The following is a 7,056-nucleotide window of genomic DNA, read 5'->3' on the forward strand; positions in this document are numbered from 1 at the left end:
AATGAGAGCTGCGATGGTGTCCAGACCTTCTGCCGTCAGTCTGAAGGTCTGGCTATGCGAGACTATAAAATTCCCTGCAAGATATGGCTGGTCATATGGCTGGTCATGTGATCTCAACATGGCAACCTTCCCTTATGTAGAATAAAACTTATTGAGGTCAACAGTATGTCAGAATCATCTTATGTGAGTCTATATTTTAAACATATGTATTGGTTAGTGTTGCACCAAAATTATTATTATTATTTTTTACTGAAACGTCAAAGTTTTAGCTGAAAACTGAAAATAAAGATTTGGTAATTAAATTTGGCTTACTGCGTAATTGAACTCGTTATGCTGTTCATGGTTCATAAACCAGTCCTAGTAAAATTCTTCTGCAACGAGCCACTTCTTGATATTTTAGCCCAACAAACCAAAACTATTTTGGCCAAAAATAAAAATGTATTATTTTACTGTTTTAGCCAAATATTTTTGGGTTGCCAAAATTTCGGCACATCACTAGTATTTGTCTAAGCACAGGGTATTTCTCTAGTTGTAATACATCGGAATGTGGAATATATATATATATATATTTTATTTTTATTTTTTTTATTTATTTTTTTTGCGCACCTTGTTTGTTGCATTGATGCTAGTAATATAAATAATTCCATGTGCTTGTTTTAATATGACAGTGACTGCGAACAGTAATGAAGTGGTGTGTGTGTCATTGGCAGGGTGAAAGAAGGTTATCTGAAACGGATCTGTAACCTCTGCAAACTGATCTGAGCTTTGCTACACTACACCTGTGGTCTGGATGCCATCATATTGGGTTTAATCTTAAACACACACACACACACACACACACAATCAATTAGAAGTACATGCTGTACACTGGCATACAAGGGACGTGATGAGAGGCTGAAATCTCTTTATGGTGACTGAGTCTGGATATCAAACAAACAAACAATCTATTAGGAGTACATGCTGTACACTGGCATACAAGGGGGGCGATGAGAGGCTCAAATCTCTTTATGGTGACTGAGGTTTGGATATTACTGGATTAACAGACGACAGGATAAACAAAGAGAGAGGGAAAACTGTATTTGTTAATGTTATTGATTCAACTGTAACTACTCAAACACTCATTAACATACACAAAGGTATGTAAAGAGTACATTACGTCCTAATGATTTATTTATTTTCTCATGTACTCATGTTCTCATGTTACTCATGCTTGATGACACAGTATAAGTAGTTTCTCAAATACTGATAAATACACTTTTTAACAGATTAAGGGCATTCAAAATGGTCAGGTAAGTGATATATTGTACTAAATTGTACTAAATATATTTAGCTATCTAAATGAGTGTACTCCATTGACTTCAACTGATTTTATATGAAGCTAATTATTACTGTAGAACTAACTCTATTTTTTAAAGAAATCTTTAAGCATTTTAAGAAAAAACGAACTACCTAAATAACTAAATAAAATTTTTTCTGTCCCTACAGGAAGATTTTGTCTGATTTAGGTCACTTTTGGGTACAATTTTGTCTCTAAACTATATATAAATATGCAACATTACAGATTGTTGAGCAAAATGAAATTTACTGTTTAAATAATAAAAAAAAAAGTATGAATAAAGAAAGAAAAAAACATATTTCATTAACTCATGTAGTGGTAATATACAAAAAAAGCGCTTTATAATATAATGACAACCACCTTAAAAACAGCGAAAGCCACACGATGAATCAAAATTCATCACAAATAGCTTTTTCAAGAGCTGAGGTCAATACTTATATATAAAAGGTGCACACAGTGTCATGCACATATAAAACACCATCGTGGTAACACACAAAATAATGCAATAAACAGTAATTTAACAAGGTGTAACATAAAACCCCAATGTACATAAGTGATAACACCAAAATAAGAAGAAAAATAGTTATTTCAATGAAAAACCATCAAATGTAAAGCATCACACAGAGGATTCTGGGAATATCAATTTACGTTTTTAACCGTAAATTAAATTAAATTAAATTAAATGTCCCATTCGATTTATTACAGTTTTTCACCATATAGCATAAGGGAACTTACTGTTAACTAATTAACAGGCGTAGCGTTTTTACAGTCTTTTACTGTTAAAATGACAACTTTTTTTTTTAACCATCTTGTTGAATTGTGTAGTTCTAAGTCTCCTTTTCTTCAAAAAATAAAGTCTAAATGCAAAAATGTCTGTCCACTATCCCATTAACTGTCGAAGGGGTACAGACACAGACAGTACATTGCACTTATGACTTGCCAGACCTGTACAATGTACCACCGCTGACAGTCTCAGGTTAAGCTTTTAGTGTTGTGTAGAAGTCAACTGCTGAGTGGTGAAGGAGAGAAAGAAAGAACGAGAGGTTAGTGATAGAGGTCAGGTCAAATGCTAATTTACCACATGGCTCAGTTGAACAAAAAAACAGGAATGAACACCAAGTAACCAAGACTTCATGGCCAAATCTCTCTTTTACACACACACACACACACACACACATATAAGAGTGCTGGCTGAGATTACAACCTTGAAATAGAAAACGGCATCTCCATCTCACATTTCACTGTGGGCTGTCACACACACACACACACACACACACACTCGCAGTACTGCCAGATATCCAGAGCGAGAGGGGGTTGAGTACAGCACTCTGATCTTATGATGGAGAGGATGTGAGACAAAAACAGACCTTTCAAAAGAACCCCTTTCATAAATAAACATCTACATTCGGCAAAAGGAGTGTGTTCACTCATGCATGAAGTGTGTGTGTGTGTGTGTGTGAGGCTGTCTGTGCTGTGAAATGCTCTCGGGCCATTTTCAGTCTGATACTCTGCATGTCCACTGTCCTGTGACTGTTCACTTCAAAGATTTCTCTCCTTGAACTCTGTCTTTCTTTGTTGTTTCTTCTCCCCCAGTGGGAGAGGTGGGCTGCCTACCTGAGAAAGTTGACTCTGGCTGAACTGGACATTGATAAATGGGCTTGCTTAACACAGGGTTATCTTAATGGAAATCTAAGAAATATTAGATAATTGTAAGGCTTGCAAGTCAGAGAAATCATATGGTCAAAGACGAGACCGCATCAAAATAAATTTACAGAAGTGATTTTTAATGTACACATAAAGCATATTAAATGCAAGTAAAGTGTTTAATGTTTCAAATAACTTTTGTGAAAATAAAATGTCAATGGGTGAAATAATATTCCGTTGTAATTCAGTGTAACAGATATATTTATGTACAAATGAAACATACTTAGCATACTTATTCTGACCTGCACTTCCCAGGTAAAAAAGAAATGCACTATACTAATCTCGATGCACTTATTAAAGTTTTATTATACTATACTAAGTGCATAATAAATGTGCTATTTTGGAACAACTAAGTATGTTAAGTGCTCTTTAAGATATGCTTATGATGAACATTAAGCTAATTGCAATATATAATTTAGGTTGGGTTCACAGGCAAAGCCAGGATTAGGCCATAGTAGTTCAATTAGGACATTTAAGTAATTTTTTATAAACATGCTTTAGAAAAAAAACATTACTGGTGTGCATCTTGAGACAAAACAAGGGCACTGACATATTTTAAGATCAATCAGTGCAAGTTTCTTTCAGTTGAAACCGCTCAGACTTACATTTTAGTCTGGGACTAGGCTTAAGCCTTGTCTGTGAAACCGGGGGTTAGTTCTTAAAATTTAAAATGGAACAACTTAAAGTATCTTTAGTGTAATTTAATTGTACTTCTTTGCATTATTTAAAAAACACTTTTATACTTCTTGAAGTACAGTTGGAATATATTTTAAGCTTAACTTTAATGTACTTCTAGTACATTTTCAATAGCATTTCAGCTCATTATAAATGCATTACCAGCACACTATTAGTTTGTTATAAAGGTATTTTTCAGCATTCTAAAATGGTATATTAAAAAGTACAAAAGATCATTAAATGAACATGACATAAACGTACACACACTCTCACATCTAGAAAACGGTAATGTACTCTATCTTGTGTACATTACAACAATACATTCCTTGAGTACATTTAAAAAGTACAATATACAAACTCTTGACCAAAATAATTGTAATAAATTATAATAAATTAAAATAAAGATCAGTGAAATGCTATAACAGAACTACTTTAATAAATTTGTAGAACATTTCTGTTATACCTGTATTACTTGAAAGTACACTATGAATATTCCATCACTGAATAAAAAAGTATAATGCAATTGTATGCACACACATACATAGGGCAGGTTTCACAGACAGGGCTCAGATTAAGCCTTGATTAGGCCATAGTTCAATTAGGACATTTGAGCAGCTTTTATAAAAAAACACTACTGATGTGCATCTTGAGACAAAACAATGGAACTGACATATTTTAAGATCAGTCAGTGCAAATTTCTTTTAGTTAAAACAGCCCAGACATGCAATTTAGTCTGGGACTAGGTTTAAGCCTTGTCTGTGAAACCGGGGGATAATGAAGTTGCCTGCAAATGGCTAAACCAAACAAAGAAACAGAACATTTCAAATGTCACCATCATCATCATCTTCATCTGGGGGCTTGCAATTCAGACACTGTGGTCTTTGAAAACTGCATTGCAGGGTCTGTGAAAGGAAAAATAATTAATCAGTGCTTTTGAGTGCACTGTAAAAAAAATTCCGTACAATTTACGGTAAAAAAACGGCAGCTGTGGTTGCCGGAATTTTACCGTAAAAAATACGGTAGCAATGTTTTAGGTTTTACGGTTTTAACTTACATTTACAGTTAAATACCATAATTTCATTAACTGATATAATGTTAATATACCAACCTATTGAAGTACCTTTGTAATACACTGATAACCACCAAATGCACACAGTTCTGTTTATTAACCGCTAGAGCACCAAAAGTTACAGACTGCAGCTTTAAGTATGTTAAATGCTCTTTTCAGATATGCTTAAAATGAACTTTAAGCTAATTGCAATATATTTGAATATATTTAGTTTTGTTAAAATGTAACAACTTAAAGTACCTTTAGTGTAATTTAATTGTACTTCTTTGCATTATTTAAAAAACACTTTTATACTTCTTGAAGTACAGTTGGAATATATTTTAAGCTTAACTTTAATGTACTTCTAGTACATTTTCAATAGCATTTCAGCTCATTATAAATGCATTACCAGCACACTATTAGTTTGTTATAAAGGTATTTTTCAGCATTCTAAAATGGTATATTAAAAAGTACAAAAGATCATTAAATGAACATGACATAAACGTACACACACTCTCACATCTAGAAAACGGTAATGTACTCTATCTTGTGTACATTACAACAATACATTCCTTGAGTACATTTAAAAATTACAATATACAAACTCTTGACCAAAATAATTGTAATAAATTATAATAAATTAAAATAAAGATCAGTGAAATGCTATAACAGAACTACTTTAATAAATTTGTAGAACATTTCTGTTATACCTGTATTACTTGAAAGTACACTATGAATATTCCATCACTGAATAAAAAAGTATAATGCAATTGTATGCACACACATACATAGGGCAGGTTTCACAGACAGGGCTCAGATTAAGCCTTGATTAGGCCATAGTTCAATTAGGACATTTGAGCAGCTTTTATAAAAAAACACTACTGATGTGCATCTTGAGACAAAACAATGGAACTGACATATTTTAAGATCAGTCAGTGCAAATTTCTTTTAGTTAAAACAGCCCAGACATGCAATTTAGTCTGGGACTAGGTTTAAGCCTTGTCTGTGAAACCGGGGGATAATGAAGTTGCCTGCAAATGGCTAAACCAAACAAAGAAACAGAACATTTCAAATGTCACCATCATCATCATCTTCATCTGGGGGCTTGCAATTCAGACACTGTGGTCTTTGAAAACTGCATTGCAGGGTCTGTGAAAGGAAAAATAATTAATCAGTGCTTTTGAGTGCACTGTAAAAAAAATTCCGTACAATTTACGGTAAAAAAACGGCAGCTGTGGTTGCCGGAATTTTACCGTAAAAAATACGGTAGCAATGTTTTAGGTTTTACGGTTTTAACTTACATTTACAGTTAAATACCATAATTTCATTAACTGATATAATGTTAATATACCAACCTATTGAAGTACCTTTGTAATACACTGATAACCACCAAATGCTTTTACTGTAGCATTTTTACAGTCTTTTACCGTTAAATTCACGGTCATTTTTTACAGTGTGGTGTTTTTGAATATCATATGCATTATAATTTGCATAGATATGCATTAACATTTCTTTGGGCACGTTTACACCTGGTCACTTCATGCGTTTTCTCTGGTGTAAACAGGTCCTTTGACTGTTCTCAGTTTACCTTTCAAAGTTTGGACTAAATCCTCATCAAGCTTGACATGAGCGTCCGTTTTTATCCTCTTGTCTGCCGTCACCATACAATGCTCTGTGTTACATTAAACATAAGGTTAGAAGAGGCCCAACATCTCTTCAACAGAAGTGCTGAATCCAAAGTTAGCATGACACTCAGAGCCTCAATAGTCACTTTATTAGGAAATATGTCAGCCAGAATGAAACCGGTGACATTCACTGATATGAGAATAAACACACTTACCACTTTCCTAATCTGATTTCAATATGTCTTCTATTGCAACAGCAGCTGATCTGAAAACAACAAATTTTAGCTTAATATTTCACAATGAAATATTAATGTATATCAATTAAAACTTGTTGAGGAAAAAAACACACACAACTTCATTTTAATTTAAAAAAGCATGTTATTGGTGTACATGCTATAACGACAAATTATTCTTTCTGCCAGTACATTGGACAATGTTTTTATAGCTGTTATATGACAGAGAAATGCCACTACCTAGACTTTAAGCAACCATATACCCAGTGCCTATAGTTGCAAGATAACTGCCAGTGTCATGTTACGTTAACATTCCATGTGTTAGCTAACATTTGCAAATGCACACCATCACTATCCACCATGGAAAAACTCAGAAGTGATCTTAAAGTTCGTTAAAAAATGGCTGGTAAAAATTTACCACTGAGGAGGAGTGTT

General features: G+C 33.5%; 1 long non-coding RNA gene across 1 annotated transcript; it reads right to left on the reverse strand.

The window, feature by feature from the left end:
* Positions 1 to 5,849: 5,849 nt before the first annotated feature.
* On the reverse strand, positions 5,850 to 6,652 carry LOC107739857 (uncharacterized). The gene is made up of 3 exons (XR_001640039.1): positions 6,604 to 6,652; positions 6,352 to 6,435; positions 5,850 to 5,912 (listed from the first exon to the last, which is right to left on the reverse strand). It is a non-coding gene; the product is annotated as an uncharacterized LOC107739857 (long non-coding RNA).
* Between the last annotated feature and the right edge of the window lie 404 nt (positions 6,653 to 7,056).

Source organism: Sinocyclocheilus rhinocerous, unplaced genomic scaffold (assembly GCF_001515625.1).
Source record: "Sinocyclocheilus rhinocerous isolate Xijiao unplaced genomic scaffold, SAMN03320098_v1.1 scaffold885, whole genome shotgun sequence".
Lineage (NCBI taxonomy): Eukaryota > Metazoa > Chordata > Actinopteri > Cypriniformes > Cyprinidae > Sinocyclocheilus > Sinocyclocheilus rhinocerous.